General features: G+C 52.4%; 5 pseudogenes; all 5 read right to left on the bottom strand.

Annotated features, from left to right (window-relative positions):
• Positions 1-386: 386 nt before the first annotated feature.
• Positions 387-1031, bottom strand: LOC125690516 (feather keratin 1-like; annotated as a pseudogene).
• Positions 1032-4648: 3617 nt separating this feature from the next.
• On the bottom strand, positions 4649-5381 carry LOC125690486 (feather keratin 1-like; annotated as a pseudogene).
• Positions 5382-8910: 3529 nt separating this feature from the next.
• Positions 8911-9555, bottom strand: LOC125690515 (feather keratin 1-like; annotated as a pseudogene).
• Positions 9556-13172: 3617 nt separating this feature from the next.
• On the bottom strand, positions 13173-13905 carry LOC125690488 (feather keratin 1-like; annotated as a pseudogene).
• Positions 13906-17434: 3529 nt separating this feature from the next.
• LOC125690504 (feather keratin 1-like) lies at positions 17435-18094 on the bottom strand (annotated as a pseudogene).
• Positions 18095-20378: the final 2284 nt, after the last annotated feature.

The raw sequence follows: 20378 nt of genomic DNA, 5'->3' as shown, positions 1-20378 counted from the left end.
TTGTAGCAGACCTGCTGGTTTCTAGAGCCAAGTGTTTGTAGTGGGTGAAGTGGAAAGGGCATTGTGCAAAGCAATGAAGAGGAGGAATCTGAGGCTGATGTGCAAGAGAACTTTATTGAGGGAAAGACACTAAGAGGAAGGATCCACTTGGTGATCGCCAAGTGGAAAGAGCACAATTTCAAGTGCAAGGACAGAGGAAAGTTTAAGCGGTCATGTTTCCAGGCAGCCTGGTCTGATGTTGTTCCATGCTTCCCTGTTGCATGCCATGAAAAGAAGAGCCATAGCTTGTGAGCCCATGTGGCATTAGTGACCCAGCGGTGCCTGGTCAGTGCGTGAGGCGCGCTGCAGGGTGCAGGTGTTTGGTGTCAGGGTGTGGGCGCAGGCCCTTAGCAGGGGTAGCGGGCTCTGCCGCCGTTGAAGCAGCCCAGGCCTCCGAAGCCGAAGCCGCCGGAGGAGATGGACACTCCCTGGGCGTCGAGGGCGCTGCCCACGGCAGCTGATGCGGAGGATCCGACGGCGGTGTTCTGGGGGAAGGAGCTGAGGATGGGTCCCGGCAGGGTGACCAGCACGGCAGGAGGCTGGATGACGACTTGGGAGTCCTGGCACTGCCTGACACAGGGCTCGTTGCAGCTGTTAGCCAGCGGGGTGGGTCCGCAGGGGCGGCAGAGGTTGTTGCAGGACATGGCTGTGGGTGGAGGGTCTCTGCAAGAGAGGGTGTTGGGTGAGCGGAGTGTGTTAAGGGGTGAGTGAAGCAATGGCGTTGTGTTCCCAGGCAGTGGGGAGGCCTGGTTGTGTGGAGCATGACAGAGAGGAGGTGGAAGAGTTTCAGAGTTTTGGGCAGAGCAAGGAATGGAGATTTTGGCCAGGTGGGGTGGCGAAAGAAAGGCAGGAAGGGGTTCAGGCTCACCTGGAGGTTTGCAGAGGAGAAGGTGTCAGGAGAGTGGTGTGAGGGAGTGAGGCCCAGGGCCGGCTTTTATGCTGCTGTGTGAGTGCCTGAGGGCTTGGAGAGAGCCTCTGCGCATGGCAGCACTGTGCAGTGAGCAGTTCTTGCATGCCAGAGCCTGTCCAGTCATGAGGTGAGGTGTGTTTGCCTTCCCACAACACTTCCTTTTCATTTCCTCCTGTTGTGGATTTGATCCTTTGACTCTGTCGGCACTTTTGAGTGTGACTGGAGTGACGAGGAAGGCGCATCTCTTGGAAGATGTTGGAAGGCTTGTGCAAAGCTTTGGAGGAGTGATGTGGTCTCATTAGTGATGCCATCGTGTGCTACTCATGCAGTCGTGTTTGTGGCCACTTTGTGAGGTGCGGACCCCATTCCAGGCCTCCTTAGAGGGCTGTTCTGTGATTCCCTGGTGTGTTTGGCATGAGATGCTGCTAGTTGCACTGCGCTGCACTCCCTGCCTGCCTTCTCCTGAATTTGCTTTCCTTGAGCTTAGTGGTTGTCTTCTGCATTGGGTGTGCTGTGTCAACACCTTGATTGCGTTTTTGCTTTGAAAATTGTGTTTTGGAGCAAGGAGGCAGGCTTTTTTGTGCTGTTTCAGCGTCGGGCCATCCATGATGGCTTTAATATTTTTAGCCAGAGCAGTACAATGTGTGGTGTTGAGATGCTGGGGTCGTTTATTGGTGGGTGTGTGAATGGATGAAGCAGCCATGAGCCCCTTCATGACCTGTTCTGGAGAAGATGGAGCAAAGTAGAAAGAGGGGCTGTTGAACGGGATGTGCCTAGGTGTGTGAGGCCTGCTTTCCGGGTGTCAGGCCGGAATGCTGAGGAAGCTGTGTGCAGTGGGTTCAGTGGAGGTCCTCAGAGAAGATCAAAGATTGGAGCACGTTTACTGTGAAGAAAGGCTGATGGAGTTGGGCTTGTTCAGCCTGGAGAAGAGTTGGTTCCAGGGAGATCTGACGGTGGCCTTCCAGTACGTGAAGGGAGCTTTCAGGTGGGAGGGGAATCATCTTTTTACACGGTCTGCTTGCAATAGGAGGTTTTAAAGGATTGAGGAGAAATTTGTTTTAGATGTAAGGAAGAAATTTGTGACTCGGGTGCTGGGGAGGCCCTGGCACAGGCTGCCCGATCAACTTGTGCGTTGTTCATCCCTGGTTTTTCATTGAAGGCCAGGTTGGATGGGGCCCTGTTGGGAGGCTGTCGGCCCACAGAAGGGATGGTGGTTAAGATCCCTTCCAACCTTCACCGTTCCGCATTTGCATAACGGTATGATTTGAGGCTGTGTCCCATGCCACGCTCATGCAGAAGCTGAGGCAGTGTTGGTTCGACAAGTGGAGAGCTTCCGAGGTGGACGGAAAGCAGCTGGTGGAAGGCCTGGGCCCAGAGCCTTGTGATGGAGGGCAGCAAGTGTAGTTGGAGGTAAGTTCCTCCTGCTTACCAGTGGACTGTTAAGGATCTCCTCTCCATGCTGCGTGCTACTCTTGCATCGCGTAGTGTTGCGTGTCATCTGTTATGTGTTGCTCTTCCAGCAATCTGCCTTTTTGCATACCTGAGGACGCGTCCATTTGGCACTGGTGGCACGTTCCAAGTGAGAGTACTGGAGGGCAGGGGAGGGATTTGGCACGTTGGTGTGAGAGGATGCGGAAGATTCTGTGTCCAAAGCACAGAAAAGGAGTCAGCGAGGTCATGGCTTGGCACTTGTGCAATAGGGTTTGTGCCTTTGTTGTTAGAGGAGCTGCCAATTGCAAACAGCCGTGGAAGCCTGGTCTGGGCATTCTGGGTGTCCCAGATCGGAGAAGATGGCTCTTCCCTTTCTGAAATGAATGCCCATGTCATTCCCCAAGGGATCCTAATAGGCCTAATTTCTAAGGATTTCTGCCAAGATTTTCCTAGTTTTTCTCCATATGGTTCTGGGGAAAACGTCTAGCACAGAGATAGGCAAAGACAGTAAGCGTTGAGTGAACTTTTGCCTCACAAGTCCAACTCAAAGGCTTTTTTCAACTGTGGTTCTGCACCAGAGAGCAGTGGGCATGGAACAGGCTCCCAGGCTCCAGTGCAGATGCACCATGGCTGCTGGATTTCAAGACACGTTGGGCAATGCCTTCAGATCCACCATTTAATTTTGATGGAGCAAGTTGTGGAGGCTTGAGTTGGACTCACATGTTTGTTGTTCAGAATGAGGGTTTCAGTAATTCCTCGGTGTACTCTGAGGACGCAGTCTCTCGTGGGCTGCAGACCTGATTTGTTTGTGGGGCTATTTGCATCCCCAATGGTAATGGAGTGTGTCAGGCTGTCCGTAGTGAAGAGAGTAAGAGTTCTTCGTGTTGTTTTTGGGCGTGCGTAATTCTTGGATTTGTGGAGATCAGGAAGGTTCTGCATGAGCTGAATGAAACTGTAGAGTTGCACCCACGAGTGGTGAGGGTCTGATGTGTTGACCATGCTGACATCAATTACGTTAGAAGGATCAGTGTAATGAGGAGCGGTTTCTGTAAACTGTAAGAGACTCTTGCTGTTCCCATCTTCAAGTAATGAAGAATGAAGACGGATGGAACTTCAGCCTGGTTGGCCTGACATTAGTCCCAGGGAAGGAGGTGATGGAAATCCGCCCAGAAAGTACAGCCTTGCACAGAATGGCTCAGAAGTTGTTGGAAATAGAGAACCAAGTTGCACACGCCCACGTCAGATTTTCAGCACTAAAGTGATTAGTTACGTGCATGAGGGGGTGAAGTGACATTTGATGCCCTTGCCTTTAGGAATGGCTTTGAGGCTTCCTCCCATGACATGCTTTATAGGCAAACTGTCAGCAAACTGCTCAGGTAAGTAGATGCTGAGATGTTCTTAGAAGTGGCTGAAGGCAGGGATCTGGTGGTGTGAGAGGAGTGACAGAGACCTGATGTGGTGAGTTCAGAGTTGTCCAGGCCAAGACGGGGAAGTGAATGAAAGGGAAGTGAACAGAATGAGGTTCAGTGTCTTCACCAAACGCCTGGGTGCGGGGACTGGACGTGATTGTGGACAGCCTGCTCTTGCTGACTGTGCTTGAGCGGGGCTGTTGCACTGTAAGAAATCAAGACGATAGCACAAAAAGAAAAGATTCTATGAGCATGTTGGTTGTAAATATGAGTGAATCTTGCCCAGGTGGAAAAGGAATCAAGTGTGTGCTGACACAGAGGTGTTGTATGAGAGGGCATGGGCAGGAGAGCGTCAATGTGGCCAAGACTTTATTAGTGTAGGAGTAGATAATGTATGATGTGCTGAAGGGCATGTGCTAGGCACCCAAGCTCTTGTTGGAGCCACGGTTGCAAGAGGAGGTGTTGGGGCCCTTTTGTAGCAGACCTGCTGGTTTCTAGAGCCAAGTGTTTGTAGTGGGTGAAGTGGAAAGGGCATTGTGCAAAGCAATGAAGAGGAGGAATCTGAGGCTGATGTGCAAGAGAACTTTATTGAGGGAAAGACACTAAGAGGAAGGATCCACTTGGTGATCGCCAAGTGGAAAGAGCACAATTTCAAGTGCAAGGACAGAGGAAAGTTTAAGTGGTCATGTTTCCAGGCAGCCTGGTCTGATGTTGTTCCATGCTTCCCTGTTGCATGCCATGAAAAGAAGAGCCATAGCTTGTGAGCCCATGTGGCATTAGTGACCCAGCGGTGCCTGGTCAGTGCGTGAGGCGCGCTGCAGGGTGCAGGTGTTTGGTGTCAGGGTGTGGGCGCAGGCCCTTAGCAGGGGTAGCGGGCTCTGCCGCCGTTGAAGCAGCCCAGGCCTCCGAAGCCGAAGCCGCCGGAGGAGATGGACACTCCCTGGGCGTCGAGGGCGCTGCCCACGGCAGCTGATGCGGAGGATCCGACGGCGGTGTTCTGGGGGAAGGAGCTGAGGATGGGTCCCGGCAGGGTGACCAGCACGGCAGGAGGCTGGATGACGACTTGGGAGTCCTGGCACTGCCTGACACAGGGCTCGTTGCAGCTGTTAGCCAGCGGGGTGGGTCCGCAGGGGCGGCAGAGGTTGTTGCAGGACATGGCTGTGGGTGGAGGGTCTCTGCAAGAGAGGGTGTTGGGTGAGCGGAGTGTGTTAAGGGGTGAGTGAAGCAATGGCGTTGTGTTCCCAGGCAGTGGGGAGGCCTGGTTGTGTGGAGCATGACAGAGAGGAGGTGGAAGAGTTTCAGAGTTTTGGGCAGAGCAAGGAATGGAGATTTTGGCCAGGTGGGGTGGCGAAAGAAAGGCAGGAAGGGGTTCAGGCTCACCTGGAGGTTTGCAGAGGAGAAGGTGTCAGGAGAGTGGTGTGAGGGAGTGAGGCCCAGGGCCGGCTTTTATGCTGCCTTGTGAGTGCCTGAGGGCTTGGAGAGAGCCTCTGCGCATGGCAGCACTGTGCAGTGAGCAGTTCTTGCATGCCAGAGCCTGGCCAGTCATGAGGTGAGGTGTGTTTGCCTTCCCACAACACTTCCTTTTCATTTCCTCCTGTTGTGGATTTGATCCTTTGACTCTGTCGGCACTTTTGAGTGTGACTGGAGTGACGAGGAAGGCGCATCTCTTGGAAGATGTTGGAAGGCTTGTGCAAAGCTTTGGAGGAGTGATGTGGTCTCATTAGTGATGCCATCGTGTGCTACTCATGCAGTCGTGTTTGTGGCCACTTTGTGAGGTGCGGACCCCATTCCAGGCCTCCTTAGAGGGCTGTTCTGTGATTCCCTGGTGCGTTTGGCATGAGACTCTGCTAGTTGCACTGCGCTGCACTCCCTGCCTGCCTTCTCCTGAATTTGCTTTCCTTGAGCTTAGTGGTTGTCTTCTGCATTGGGTGTGCTGTGTCAACACCTTGATTGCGTTTTTGCTTTGAAAATTGTGTTTTGGAGCAAGGAGGCAGGCTTTTTTGTGCTGTTTCAGCGTCGGGCCATCCATGATGGCTTTAATATTTTTAGCCAGAGCAGTACAATGTGTGGTGTTGAGATGCTGGGGTCGTTTATTGGTGGGTGTGTGAATGGATGAAGCAGCCATGAGCCCCTTCATGACCTCTTCTGGAGAAGATGGAGCAAAGTAGAAAGAGGGGCTGTTGAACGGGATGTGCCTAGGTGTGTGAGGCCTGCTTTCCGGGTGTCAGGCCGGAATGCTGAGGAAGCTGTGTGCAGTGGGTTCAGTGGAGGTCCTCAGAGAAGATCAAAGATTGGAGCACGTTTACTGTGAAGAAAGGCTGATGGAGTTGGGCTTGTTCAGCCTGGAGAAGAGTTGGTTCCAGGGAGATCTGACGGTGGCCTTCCAGTATGTGAAGGGAGCTTTCAGGTGGGAGGGGAATCATCTTTTTACACGGTCTGCTTGCAATAGGAGGTTTTAAAGGATTGAGGAGAAATTTGTTTTAGATGTAAGGAAGAAATTTGTGACTCGGGTGCTGGGGAGGCCCTGGCACAGGCTGCCCGATCAACTTGTGCGTTGTTCATCCCTGGTTTTTCATTGAAGGCCAGGTTGGATGGGGCCCTGTTGGGAGGCTGTCGGCCCACAGAAGGGATGGTGGTTAAGATCCCTTCCAACCTTCACCGTTCCGCATTTGCATAACGGTATGATTTGAGGCTGTGTCCCATGCCACGCTCATGCAGAAGCTGAGGCAGTGTTGGTTCGACAAGTGGAGAGCTTCCGAGGTGGACGGAAAGCAGCTGGTGGAAGGCCTGGGCCCAGAGCCTTGTGATGGAGGGCAGCAAGTGTAGTTGGAGGTAAGTTCCTCCTGCTTACCAGTGGACTGTTAAGGATCTCCTCTCCATGCTGCGTGCTACTCTTGCATCGCGTAGTGTTGCATGTCATCTGTTATGTGTTGCTCTTCCAGCAATCTGCCTTTTTGCATACCTGAGGACGCGTCCATTTGGCACTGGTGGCACGTTCCAAGTGAGAGTACTGGAGGGCAGGGGAGGGATTTGGCACGTTGGTGTGAGAGGATGCGGAAGATTCTGTGTCCAAAGCACAGAAAAGGAGTCAGCGAGGTCATGGCTTGGCACTTGTGCAATAGGGTTTGTGCCTTTGTTGTTAGAGGAGCTGCCAATTGCAAACAGCCGTGGAAGCCTGGTCTGGGCATTCTGGGTGTCCCAGATCGGAGAAGATGGCTCTTCCCTTTCTGAAATGAATGCCCATGTCATTCCCCAAGGGATCCTAATAGGCCTAATTTCTAAGGATTTCTGCCAAGATTTTCCTAGTTTTTCTCCATATGGTTCTGGGGAAAACGTCTAGCACAGAGATAGGCAAAGACAGTAAGCGTTGAGTGAACTTTTGCCTCACAAGTCCAACTCAAAGGCTTTTTTCAACTGTGGTTCTGCACCAGAGAGCAGTGGGCATGGAACAGGCTCCCAGGCTCCAGTGCAGATGCACCATGGCTGCTGGATTTCAAGACACGTTGGGCAATGCCTTCAGATCCACCATTTAATTTTGATGGAGCAAGTTGTGGAGGCTTGAGTTGGACTCACATGTTTGTTGTTCAGAATGAGGGTTTCAGTAATTCCTCGGTGTACTCTGAGGACGCAGTCTCTCGTGGGCTGCAGACCTGATTTGTTTGTGGGGCTATTTGCATCCCCAATGGTAATGGAGTGTGTCAGGCTGTCCGTAGTGAAGAGAGTAAGAGTTCTTCGTGTTGTTTTTGGGCGTGCGTAATTCTTGGATTTGTGGAGATCAGGAAGGTTCTGCATGAGCTGAATGAAACTGTAGAGTTGCACCCACGAGTGGTGAGGGTCTGATGTGTTGACCATGCTGACATCAATTACGTTAGAAGGATCAGTGTAATGAGAAGCGGTTTCTATAAACTGTAAGAGACTCTTGCTGTTCCCATCTTAAAGGAATGAAGAATGAAGACGGATGGAACTTCAGCCTGGTCGGCCTGACATTAGTCCCAGGGAAGGAGGTGATGGAAATCCGCCCAGAAAGTACAGCCATGCACAGAATGGCTCAGAAGTTGTTGGAAATAGAGAACCAAGTTGCACACGCCCACGTCAGATTTTCAGCACTAAAGTGATTAGTTACGTGCATGAGGGGGTGAAGTGACATTTGATGCCCTTGCCTTTAGGAATGGCTTTGAGGCTTCCTCCCATGACATGCTTTATAGACAAACTGTCAGCAAACTGCTCAGGTAAGTAGATGCTGAGATGTTCTTAGAAGTGGCTGAAGGCAGGGATCTGGTGGTGTGAGAAGAGTGACAGAGACCTGATGTGGTGAGTTCAGAGTTGTCCAGGCCAAGACGGGGAAGTGAATGAAAGGGAAGTGAACAGAATGAGGTTCAGTGTCTTCACCAAACGCCTGGGTGCGGGGACTGGACGTGATTGTGGACAGCCTGCTCTTGCTGACTGTGCTTGAGCGGGGCTGTTGTACTGTAAGAAATCAAGACGATAGCACAAAAAGAAAAGATTCTATGAGCATGTTGGTTGTAAATATGAGTGAATCTTGCCCAGGTGGAAAAGGAATCAAGTGTGTGCTGACACAGAGGTGTTGTATGAGAGGGCATGGGCAGGAGAGCGTCAATGTGGCCAAGACTTTATTAGTGTAGGAGTAGATAATGTATGATGTGCTGAAGGGCATGTGCTAGGCACCCAAGCTCTTGTTGGAGCCGCGGTTGCAAGAGGAGGTGTTGGGGCCCTTTTGTAGCAGACCTGCTGGTTTCTAGAGCCAAGTGTTTGTAGTGGGTGAAGTGGAAAGGGCATTGTGCAAAGCAATGAAGAGGAGGAATCTGAGGCTGATGTGCAAGAGAACTTTATTGAGGGAAAGACACTAAGAGGAAGGATCCACTTGGTGATCGCCAAGTGGAAAGAGCACAATTTCAAGTGCAAGGACAGAGGAAAGTTTAAGCGGTCATGTTTCCAGGCAGCCTGGTCTGATGTTGTTCCATGCTTCCCTGTTGCATGCCATGAAAAGAAGAGCCATAGCTTGTGAGCCCATGTGGCATTAGTGACCCAGCGGTGCCTGGTCAGTGCGTGAGGCGCGCTGCAGGGTGCAGGTGTTTGGTGTCAGGGTGTGGGCGCAGGCCCTTAGCAGGGGTAGCGGGCTCTGCCGCCGTTGAAGCAGCCCAGGCCTCCGAAGCCGAAGCCGCCGGAGGAGATGGACACTCCCTGGGCGTCGAGGGCGCTGCCCACGGCAGCTGATGCGGAGGATCCGACGGCGGTGTTCTGGGGGAAGGAGCTGAGGATGGGTCCCGGCAGGGTGACCAGCACGGCAGGAGGCTGGATGACGACTTGGGAGTCCTGGCACTGCCTGACACAGGGCTCGTTGCAGCTGTTAGCCAGCGGGGTGGGTCCGCAGGGGCGGCAGAGGTTGTTGCAGGACATGGCTGTGGGTGGAGGGTCTCTGCAAGAGAGGGTGTTGGGTGAGCGGAGTGTGTTAAGGGGTGAGTGAAGCAATGGCGTTGTGTTCCCAGGCAGTGGGGAGGCCTGGTTGTGTGGAGCATGACAGAGAGGAGGTGGAAGAGTTTCAGAGTTTTGGGCAGAGCAAGGAATGGAGATTTTGGCCAGGTGGGGTGGCGAAAGAAAGGCAGGAAGGGGTTCAGGCTCACCTGGAGGTTTGCAGAGGAGAAGGTGTCAGGAGAGTGGTGTGAGGGAGTGAGGCCCAGGGCCGGCTTTTATGCTGCTGTGTGAGTGCCTGAGGGCTTGGAGAGAGCCTCTGCGCATGGCAGCACTGTGCAGTGAGCAGTTCTTGCATGCCAGAGCCTGTCCAGTCATGAGGTGAGGTGTGTTTGCCTTCCCACAACACTTCCTTTTCATTTCCTCCTGTTGTGGATTTGATCCTTTGACTCTGTCGGCACTTTTGAGTGTGACTGGAGTGACGAGGAAGGCGCATCTCTTGGAAGATGTTGGAAGGCTTGTGCAAAGCTTTGGAGGAGTGATGTGGTCTCATTAGTGATGCCATCGTGTGCTACTCATGCAGTCGTGTTTGTGGCCACTTTGTGAGGTGCGGACCCCATTCCAGGCCTCCTTAGAGGGCTGTTCTGTGATTCCCTGGTGTGTTTGGCATGAGATGCTGCTAGTTGCACTGCGCTGCACTCCCTGCCTGCCTTCTCCTGAATTTGCTTTCCTTGAGCTTAGTGGTTGTCTTCTGCATTGGGTGTGCTGTGTCAACACCTTGATTGCGTTTTTGCTTTGAAAATTGTGTTTTGGAGCAAGGAGGCAGGCTTTTTTGTGCTGTTTCAGCGTCGGGCCATCCATGATGGCTTTAATATTTTTAGCCAGAGCAGTACAATGTGTGGTGTTGAGATGCTGGGGTCGTTTATTGGTGGGTGTGTGAATGGATGAAGCAGCCATGAGCCCCTTCATGACCTGTTCTGGAGAAGATGGAGCAAAGTAGAAAGAGGGGCTGTTGAACGGGATGTGCCTAGGTGTGTGAGGCCTGCTTTCCGGGTGTCAGGCCGGAATGCTGAGGAAGCTGTGTGCAGTGGGTTCAGTGGAGGTCCTCAGAGAAGATCAAAGATTGGAGCACGTTTACTGTGAAGAAAGGCTGATGGAGTTGGGCTTGTTCAGCCTGGAGAAGAGTTGGTTCCAGGGAGATCTGACGGTGGCCTTCCAGTACGTGAAGGGAGCTTTCAGGTGGGAGGGGAATCATCTTTTTACACGGTCTGCTTGCAATAGGAGGTTTTAAAGGATTGAGGAGAAATTTGTTTTAGATGTAAGGAAGAAATTTGTGACTCGGGTGCTGGGGAGGCCCTGGCACAGGCTGCCCGATCAACTTGTGCGTTGTTCATCCCTGGTTTTTCATTGAAGGCCAGGTTGGATGGGGCCCTGTTGGGAGGCTGTCGGCCCACAGAAGGGATGGTGGTTAAGATCCCTTCCAACCTTCACCGTTCCGCATTTGCATAACGGTATGATTTGAGGCTGTGTCCCATGCCACGCTCATGCAGAAGCTGAGGCAGTGTTGGTTCGACAAGTGGAGAGCTTCCGAGGTGGACGGAAAGCAGCTGGTGGAAGGCCTGGGCCCAGAGCCTTGTGATGGAGGGCAGCAAGTGTAGTTGGAGGTAAGTTCCTCCTGCTTACCAGTGGACTGTTAAGGATCTCCTCTCCATGCTGCGTGCTACTCTTGCATCGCGTAGTGTTGCGTGTCATCTGTTATGTGTTGCTCTTCCAGCAATCTGCCTTTTTGCATACCTGAGGACGCGTCCATTTGGCACTGGTGGCACGTTCCAAGTGAGAGTACTGGAGGGCAGGGGAGGGATTTGGCACGTTGGTGTGAGAGGATGCGGAAGATTCTGTGTCCAAAGCACAGAAAAGGAGTCAGCGAGGTCATGGCTTGGCACTTGTGCAATAGGGTTTGTGCCTTTGTTGTTAGAGGAGCTGCCAATTGCAAACAGCCGTGGAAGCCTGGTCTGGGCATTCTGGGTGTCCCAGATCGGAGAAGATGGCTCTTCCCTTTCTGAAATGAATGCCCATGTCATTCCCCAAGGGATCCTAATAGGCCTAATTTCTAAGGATTTCTGCCAAGATTTTCCTAGTTTTTCTCCATATGGTTCTGGGGAAAACGTCTAGCACAGAGATAGGCAAAGACAGTAAGCGTTGAGTGAACTTTTGCCTCACAAGTCCAACTCAAAGGCTTTTTTCAACTGTGGTTCTGCACCAGAGAGCAGTGGGCATGGAACAGGCTCCCAGGCTCCAGTGCAGATGCACCATGGCTGCTGGATTTCAAGACACGTTGGGCAATGCCTTCAGATCCACCATTTAATTTTGATGGAGCAAGTTGTGGAGGCTTGAGTTGGACTCACATGTTTGTTGTTCAGAATGAGGGTTTCAGTAATTCCTCGGTGTACTCTGAGGACGCAGTCTCTCGTGGGCTGCAGACCTGATTTGTTTGTGGGGCTATTTGCATCCCCAATGGTAATGGAGTGTGTCAGGCTGTCCGTAGTGAAGAGAGTAAGAGTTCTTCGTGTTGTTTTTGGGCGTGCGTAATTCTTGGATTTGTGGAGATCAGGAAGGTTCTGCATGAGCTGAATGAAACTGTAGAGTTGCACCCACGAGTGGTGAGGGTCTGATGTGTTGACCATGCTGACATCAATTACGTTAGAAGGATCAGTGTAATGAGGAGCGGTTTCTGTAAACTGTAAGAGACTCTTGCTGTTCCCATCTTCAAGTAATGAAGAATGAAGACGGATGGAACTTCAGCCTGGTTGGCCTGACATTAGTCCCAGGGAAGGAGGTGATGGAAATCCGCCCAGAAAGTACAGCCATGCACAGAATGGCTCAGAAGTTGTTGGAAATAGAGAACCAAGTTGCACACGCCCACGTCAGATTTTCAGCACTAAAGTGATTAGTTACGTGCATGAGGGGGTGAAGTGACATTTGATGCCCTTGCCTTTAGGAATGGCTTTGAGGCTTCCTCCCATGACATGCTTTATAGACAAACTGTCAGCAAACTGCTCAGGTAAGTAGATGCTGAGATGTTCTTAGAAGTGGCTGAAGGCAGGGATCTGGTGGTGTGAGAGGAGTGACAGAGACCTGATGTGGTGAGTTCAGAGTTGTCCAGGCCAAGACGGGGAAGTGAATGAAAGGGAAGTGAACAGAATGAGGTTCAGTGTCTTCACCAAACGCCTGGGTGCGGGGACTGGACGTGATTGTGGACAGCCTGCTCTTGCTGACTGTGCTTGAGCGGGGCTGTTGCACTGTAAGAAATCAAGACGATAGCACAAAAAGAAAAGATTCTATGAGCATGTTGGTTGTAAATATGAGTGAATCTTGCCCAGGTGGAAAAGGAATCAAGTGTGTGCTGACACAGAGGTGTTGTATGAGAGGGCATGGGCAGGAGAGCGTCAATGTGGCCAAGACTTTATTAGTGTAGGAGTAGATAATGTATGATGTGCTGAAGGGCATGTGCTAGGCACCCAAGCTCTTGTTGGAGCCGCGGTTGCAAGAGGAGGTGTTGGGGCCCTTTTGTAGCAGACCTGCTGGTTTCTAGAGCCAAGTGTTTGTAGTGGGTGAAGTGGAAAGGGCATTGTGCAAAGCAATGAAGAGGAGGAATCTGAGGCTGATGTGCAAGAGAACTTTATTGAGGGAAAGACACTAAGAGGAAGGATCCACTTGGTGATCGCCAAGTGGAAAGAGCACAATTTCAAGTGCAAGGACAGAGGAAAGTTTAAGCGGTCATGTTTCCAGGCAGCCTGGTCTGATGTTGTTCCATGCTTCCCTGTTGCATGCCATGAAAAGAAGAGCCATAGCTTGTGAGCCCATGTGGCATTAGTGACCCAGCGGTGCCTGGTCAGTGCGTGAGGCGCGCTGCAGGGTGCAGGTGTTTGGTGTCAGGGTGTGGGCGCAGGCCCTTAGCAGGGGTAGCGGGCTCTGCCGCCGTTGAAGCAGCCCAGGCCTCCGAAGCCGAAGCCGCCGGAGGAGATGGACACTCCCTGGGCGTCGAGGGCGCTGCCCACGGCAGCTGATGCGGAGGATCCGACGGCGGTGTTCTGGGGGAAGGAGCTGAGGATGGGTCCCGGCAGGGTGACCAGCATGGCAGGAGGCTGGATGATGACTTGGGAGTCCTGGCACTGCCTGACACAGGGCTCGTTGCAGCTGTTAGCCAGCGGGGTGGGTCCGCAGGGGCGGCAGAGGTTGTTGCAGGACATGGCTGTGGGTGGAGGGTCTCTGCAAGAGAGGGTGTTGGGTGAGCGGAGTGTGTTAAGGGGTGAGTGAAGCAATGGCGTTGTGTTCCCAGGCAGTGGGGAGGCCTGGTTGTGTGGAGCATGACAGAGAGGAGGTGGAAGAGTTTCAGAGTTTTGGGCAGAGCAAGGAATGGAGATTTTGGCCAGGTGGGGTGGCGAAAGAAAGGCAGGAAGGGGTTCAGGCTCACCTGGAGGTTTGCAGAGGAGAAGGTGTCAGGAGAGTGGTGTGAGGGAGTGAGGCCCAGGGCCGGCTTTTATGCTGCCTTGTGAGTGCCTGAGGGCTTGGAGAGAGCCTCTGCGCATGGCAGCACTGTGCAGTGAGCAGTTCTTGCATGCCAGAGCCTGGCCAGTCATGAGGTGAGGTGTGTTTGCCTTCCCACAACACTTCCTTTTCATTTCCTCCTGTTGTGGATTTGATCCTTTGACTCTGTCGGCACTTTTGAGTGTGACTGGAGTGACGAGGAAGGCGCATCTCTTGGAAGATGTTGGAAGGCTTGTGCAAAGCTTTGGAGGAGTGATGTGGTCTCGTTAGTGATGCCATCGTGTGCTACTCATGCAGTCGTGTTTGTGGCCACTTTGTGAGGTGCGGACCCCATTCCAGGCCTCCTTAGAGGGCTGTTCTGTGATTCCCTGGTGCGTTTGGCATGAGACTCTGCTAGTTGCACTGCGCTGCACTCCCTGCCTGCCTTCTCCTGAATTTGCTTTCCTTGAGCTTAGTGGTTGTCTTCTGCATTGGGTGTGCTGTGTCAACACCTTGATTGCGTTTTTGCTTTGAAAATTGTGTTTTGGAGCAAGGAGGCAGGCTTTTTTGTGCTGTTTCAGCGTCGGGCCATCCATGATGGCTTTAATATTTTTAGCCAGAGCAGTACAATGTGTGGTGTTGAGATGCTGGGGTCGTTTATTGGTGGGTGTGTGAATGGATGAAGCAGCCATGAGCCCCTTCATGACCTCTTCTGGAGAAGATGGAGCAAAGTAGAAAGAGGGGCTGTTGAACGGGATGTGCCTAGGTGTGTGAGGCCTGCTTTCCGGGTGTCAGGCCGGAATGCTGAGGAAGCTGTGTGCAGTGGGTTCAGTGGAGGTCCTCAGAGAAGATCAAAGATTGGAGCACGTTTACTGTGAAGAAAGGCTGATGGAGTTGGGCTTGTTCAGCCTGGAGAAGAGTTGGTTCCAGGGAGATCTGACGGTGGCCTTCCAGTATGTGAAGGGAGCTTTCAGGTGGGAGGGGAATCATCTTTTTACACGGTCTGCTTGCAATAGGAGGTTTTAAAGGATTGAGGAGAAATTTGTTTTAGATGTAAGGAAGAAATTTGTGACTCGGGTGCTGGGGAGGCCCTGGCACAGGCTGCCCGATCAACTTGTGCGTTGTTCATCCCTGGTTTTTCATTGAAGGCCAGGTTGGATGGGGCCCTGTTGGGAGGCTGTCGGCCCACAGAAGGGATGGTGGTTAAGATCCCTTCCAACCTTCACCGTTCCGCATTTGCATAATGGTATGATTTGAGGCTGTGTCCCATGCCACGCTCATGCAGAAGCTGAGGCAGTGTTGGTTCGACAAGTGGAGAGCTTCCGAGGTGGACGGAAAGCAGCTGGTGGAAGGCCTGGGCCCAGAGCCTTGTGATGGAGGGCAGCAAGTGTAGTTGGAGGTAAGTTCCTCCTGCTTACCAGTGGACTGTTAAGGATCTCCTCTCCATGCTGCGTGCTACTCTTGCATCGCGTAGTGTTGCGTGTCATCTGTTATGTGTTGCTCTTCCAGCAATCTGCCTTTTTGCATACCTGAGGACGCGTCCATTTGGCACTGGTGGCACGTTCCAAGTGAGAGTACTGGAGGGCAGGGGAGGGATTTGGCACGTTGGTGTGAGAGGATGCGGAAGATTCTGTGTCCAAAGCACAGAAAAGGAGTCAGCGAGGTCATGGCTTGGCACTTGTGCAATAGGGTTTGTGCCTTTGTTGTTAGAGGAGCTGCCAATTGCAAACAGCCGTGGAAGCCTGGTCTGGGCATTCTGGGTGTCCCAGATCGGAGAAGATGGCTCTTCCCTTTCTGAAATGAATGCCCATGTCATTCCCCAAGGGATCCTAATAGGCCTAATTTCTAAGGATTTCTGCCAAGATTTTCCTAGTTTTTCTCCATATGGTTCTGGGGAAAACGTCTAGCACAGAGATAGGCAAAGACAGTAAGCGTTGAGTGAACTTTTGCCTCACAAGTCCAACTCAAAGGCTTTTTTCAACTGTGGTTCTGCACCAGAGAGCAGTGGGCATGGAACAGGCTCCCAGGCTCCAGTGCAGATGCACCATGGCTGCTGGATTTCAAGACACGTTGGGCAATGCCTTCAGATCCACCATTTAATTTTGATGGAGCAAGTTGTGGAGGCTTGAGTTGGACTCACATGTTTGTTGTTCAGAATGAGGGTTTCAGTAATTCCTCGGTGTACTCTGAGGACGCAGTCTCTCGTGGGCTGCAGACCTGATTTGTTTGTGGGGCTATTTGCATCCCCAATGGTAATGGAGTGTGTCAGGCTGTCCGTAGTGAAGAGAGTAAGAGTTCTTCGTGTTGTTTTTGGGCGTGCGTAATTCTTGGATTTGTGGAGATCAGGAAGGTTCTGCATGAGCTGAATGAAACTGTAGAGTTGCACCCACGAGTGGTGAGGGTCTGATGTGTTGACCATGCTGACATCAATTACGTTAGAAGGATCAGTGTAATGAGGAGCGGTTTCTGTAAACTGTAAGAGACTCTTGCTGTTCCCATCTTCAAGTAATGAAGAATGAAGACGGATGGAACTTCAGCCTGGTTGGCCTGACATTAGTCCCAGGGAAGGAGGTGATGGAAATCCGCCCAGAAAGTACAGCCATGCACAGAATGGCTCAGAAGTTGTTGGAAATAGAGAACCAAGTTGCACACGCCCACGTCAGATTTTCAGCACTAAAGTGATTAGTTACGTGCATGAGGGGGTGAAGTGACATTTGATGCCCTTGCCTTTAGGAATGGCTTTGAGGCTTCCTCCCATGACATGCTTTATAGACAAACTGTCAGCAAACTGCTCAGGTAAGTAGATGCTGAGATGTTCTTAGAAGTGGCTGAAGGCAGGGATCTGGTGGTGTGAGAGGAGTGACAGAGACCTGATGTGGTGAGTTCAGAGTTGTCCAGGCCAAGACGGGGAAGTGAATGAAAGGGAAGTGAACAGAATGAGGTTCAGTGTCTTCACCAAACGCCTGGGTGCGGGGACTGGACGTGATTGTGGACAGCCTGCTCTTGCTGACTGTGCTTGAGCGGGGCTGTTGCACTGTAAGAAATCAAGACGATAGCACAAAAAGAAAAGATTCTATGAGCATGTTGGTTGTAAATATGAGTGAATCTTGCCCAGGTGGAAAAGGAATCAAGTGTGTGCTGACACAGAGGTGTTGTATGAGAGGGCATGGGCAGGAGAGCGTCAATGTGGCCAAGACTTTATTAGTGTAGGAGTAGATAATGTATGATGTGCTGAAGGGCATGTGCTAGGCACCCAAGCTCTTGTTGGAGCCGCGGTTGCAAGAGGAGGTGTTGGGGCCCTTTTGTAGCAGACCTGCTGGTTTCTAGAGCCAAGTGTTTGTAGTGGGTGAAGTGGAAAGGGCATTGTGCAAAGCAATGAAGAGGAGGAATCTGAGGCTGATGTGCAAGAGAACTTTATTGAGGGAAAGACACTAAGAGGAAGGATCCACTTGGTGATCGCCAAGTGGAAAGAGCACAATTTCAAGTGCAAGGACAGAGGAAAGTTTAAGCGGTCATGTTTCCAGGCAGCCTGGTCTGATGTTGTTCCATGCTTCCCTGTTGCATGCCATGAAAAGAAGAGCCATAGCTGGTGAGCCCATGTGGCATTAGTGACCCAGCGGTGCCTGGTCAGTGCGTGAGGCGCGTTGCAGGGTGCAGGTGTTTGGTGTCAGGGTGTGGGCGCAGGCCCTTAGCAGGGGTAGCGGGCTCTGCCGCCGTTGAAGCAGCCCAGGCCTCCGAAGCCGAAGCCGCCGGAGGAGATGGACACTCCCTGGGCGTCGAGGGCGCTGCCCACGGCAGCTGATGCGGAGGATCCGACGGCGGTGTTCTGGGGGAAGGAGCTGAGGATGGGTCCCGGCAGGGTAACCACAACGGTGGAGGGCTGGATGACGACTTGGGAGTCCTGGCACTGCCTGACACAGGGCTCGTTGCAGCTGTTAGCCAGCGGGGTGGGTCCGCAGGGGCGGCAGAGGTTGTTGCAGGACATGGCTGTGGGTGGAGGGTCTCTGCAAGAGAGGGTGTTGGGTGAGCGGAGTGTGTTAAGGGGTGAGTGAAGCAATGGCGTTGTGTTCCCAGGCAGTGGGGAGGCCTGGTTGTGTGGAGCATGACAGAGAGGAGGTGGAAGAGTTTCAGAGTTTTGGGCAGAGCAAGGAATGGAGATTTTGGCCAGGTGGGGTGGCGAAAGAAAGGCAGGAAGGGGTTCAGGCTCACCTGGAGGTTTGCAGAGGAGAAGGTGTCAGGAGAGTGGTGTGAGGGAGTGAGGCCCAGGACTGGCTTTTATGCTGCTGTGTGAGTGCCTGAGGGCTTGGAGAGAGCCTCTGCGCATGGCAGCATTGCGTGCCACAAACAGCTCTTGCGTGCCAATGCTTGACCAGTGATGACACGATGTGTTTTTGTCTTCCCCAAATGCTGCTTTTTCATTTCCTTCCCTTGTGGTTGTGTTCCTTTGACCCTGTTGGCAGTGTTCACGTGGGACTGGGTTTTGAGTCCATACGTGCTGAAAGTGTGAGTGGTGGGTGGGTATCAGGAGTGAGGTCACCGTGTGGCACTTGTGGTGTTGGTTTGTGGCTGTGTTGTGAGGTGTGTACGCCATGTCCTGGCATCCTTGTTAAGCTGCTCCAGGCTTCTGTGCCTCTTGGGCTTTATTGCCACTGGAATTGCATTCCCTCCTTCCTTGCCTTTGTCCCACGTGACAAAGCAGTCTTCAGCCCGTCTCCCTCTCCCCCTGGGAGCGCTGCCTGCTCAGGTGTCTGCTGCCCCTGGTGCCTGCAGAGGTGCAGCTGGAGAAAGGAGGCTGCCTGCTGTGCGCCTGGGGTGGACAACCAGAGCAGGATGCTGTCTGTGTGGGGCTGTGTCAGAGCTGACAGGGCTTTTGGAGTTGGGAATACTGCCTTAGTCCCAGAAAGGTCCCAGTGTCCTCTCTCTATGCCACCCTTATTGGGGATCATCCAGATGAAGCCTGGGCTTTGGTCTGGCACAGTGCCATCTGGAGTTCCCTTTGTGCTGCTTGGTGGGATGTGGGAAAGATGCGTGCTGCCGGTTGCAGGGTCAAATGAAGAAGTTGTGCTCCTGGGTGTGCAAAAGTGTACAGGACCTGACAAGTTTCTCCCACAGATGCTGAGGGACGTGCCTGATGTCTTTGTAAGGCCCTTTTCATAGAGTCATAGAATCATAGAATCATAGAATCACTAAGGTTGGAAAAGACCTAAAAGATCACCCAGTCCAACCGTTCACCTATTCCCAATAGCTCCTACTAAACCATGTCCCTCAACACAACATCCAGTCTTTCCTTGAACACCCCCAGGGTTGGTGATTCCACCACCTCCCTGGGCATCCATTGCAGTGCCTGACCACCCTTTCTGACAAGTAATACTTCCTCATGTCCAGCCTGAATCTCCCCTGCCGTAGCTTGAAACCATTCCCCCTGTTCCAATCACTAATGACACGAGAGAAGAGGCCGACCCCCAGCTCACTACAACCTCCCTTCAGGAAGTTATAGAGAGCAATCAGGTCTCCCCTGAGCCTCCACTTCTCCAGGCTGAACATTCCCAGCTCCTTCAGCCTCTCCTCATATGGCGTGTGTTCCAGACCCCTCACCAGCTTCGTTGCCCTCCTTTGAAAACGTTCCAGGGCCTCAATATCTTTCTTGCAGTGAGGGGCCCAAAACTGGACACAGTACTCGAGGTGCGGCCCTGTAAGGTCCTGGTGAATCAAAGTGATTCCTGAAGAATGGATGAGACTCATCTCCCTCCTGCGTTCAAGAAATGAAGAAGGAAGCTGAGAGAAACTTCACCCTGATTGACCTGATGTTAGTCAGTGGGGAGGAAGTGAAGGCAATCCTCGCAGAAAGCAGTGGATTTACAAAGCCACCTCAGTTTCCTCTACACTGAAGTGATGTGCCTGGTGGATGACGGGGGGCCGTGACAGTTGATTGCCTTGCCTTTAGTCAAGGCATTGAGGCTTCCTGCCATGACGCGATCCCAGAGAAACTGTCAAAGAGGACGCAGGGGTGGGCTTGAAAGTGGCTGAATGCAGCGGTGTGGTGAAGTGCCCCGATTGTGTCAAGGCTTGGTAGTAAGGCCAGCCCTGTTCAGCGCCTGCATTAAAAAGCTGGGCGATGGTAGAGATCCCAGTGAGTTTGTAAATGGTAGAAGATGGGAAGGAGCAGCAGATGGCCCAGGTGAATAGTCCTTGTTTGTGAAGGATGTGGAGAGGCTGGGTTGTGTGTCCCAGAGGGACATGCAGAAGCAGCAGGAGAGGAAAGTGAAGTCCTGCAGATGGGAAGCAGTAACAGGGAGCAATGGAAATGAGAGGGTGGCAGCCAGCTTTCGTGAGAAGGACCTGGGTTTTGCTGTTGGCAAGCAAGGTGATGGTAGGGCAACAATGCAGCCGTGTGACAAAAGAGTTCATCGTTCTCCAGAAGGCCATTGGGAAGAGCATCGCTAACACGCTGGAGGATGCACTCTTTTTTTTCTGCTCAGTGCAGTGCAGGTGATTCAAGTTTAAGATTCCCAGGTGGAAGACAGACATGGCTATGGTGGAGCTGTTCCAGTGCAGGGCTTCCCCAGTGCTGAGGGGCCTGGAGCTTCCTTCCGATGTGGAGAAGCTGAGACAGCAGGCAGTTTTGAGTCGGG

Source organism: Lagopus muta, chromosome 3 (assembly GCF_023343835.1).
Source record: "Lagopus muta isolate bLagMut1 chromosome 3, bLagMut1 primary, whole genome shotgun sequence".
Classification (NCBI taxonomy): domain Eukaryota; kingdom Metazoa; phylum Chordata; class Aves; order Galliformes; family Phasianidae; genus Lagopus; species Lagopus muta.
This window is presented reverse-complemented; position numbering and strand designations above follow the sequence as displayed.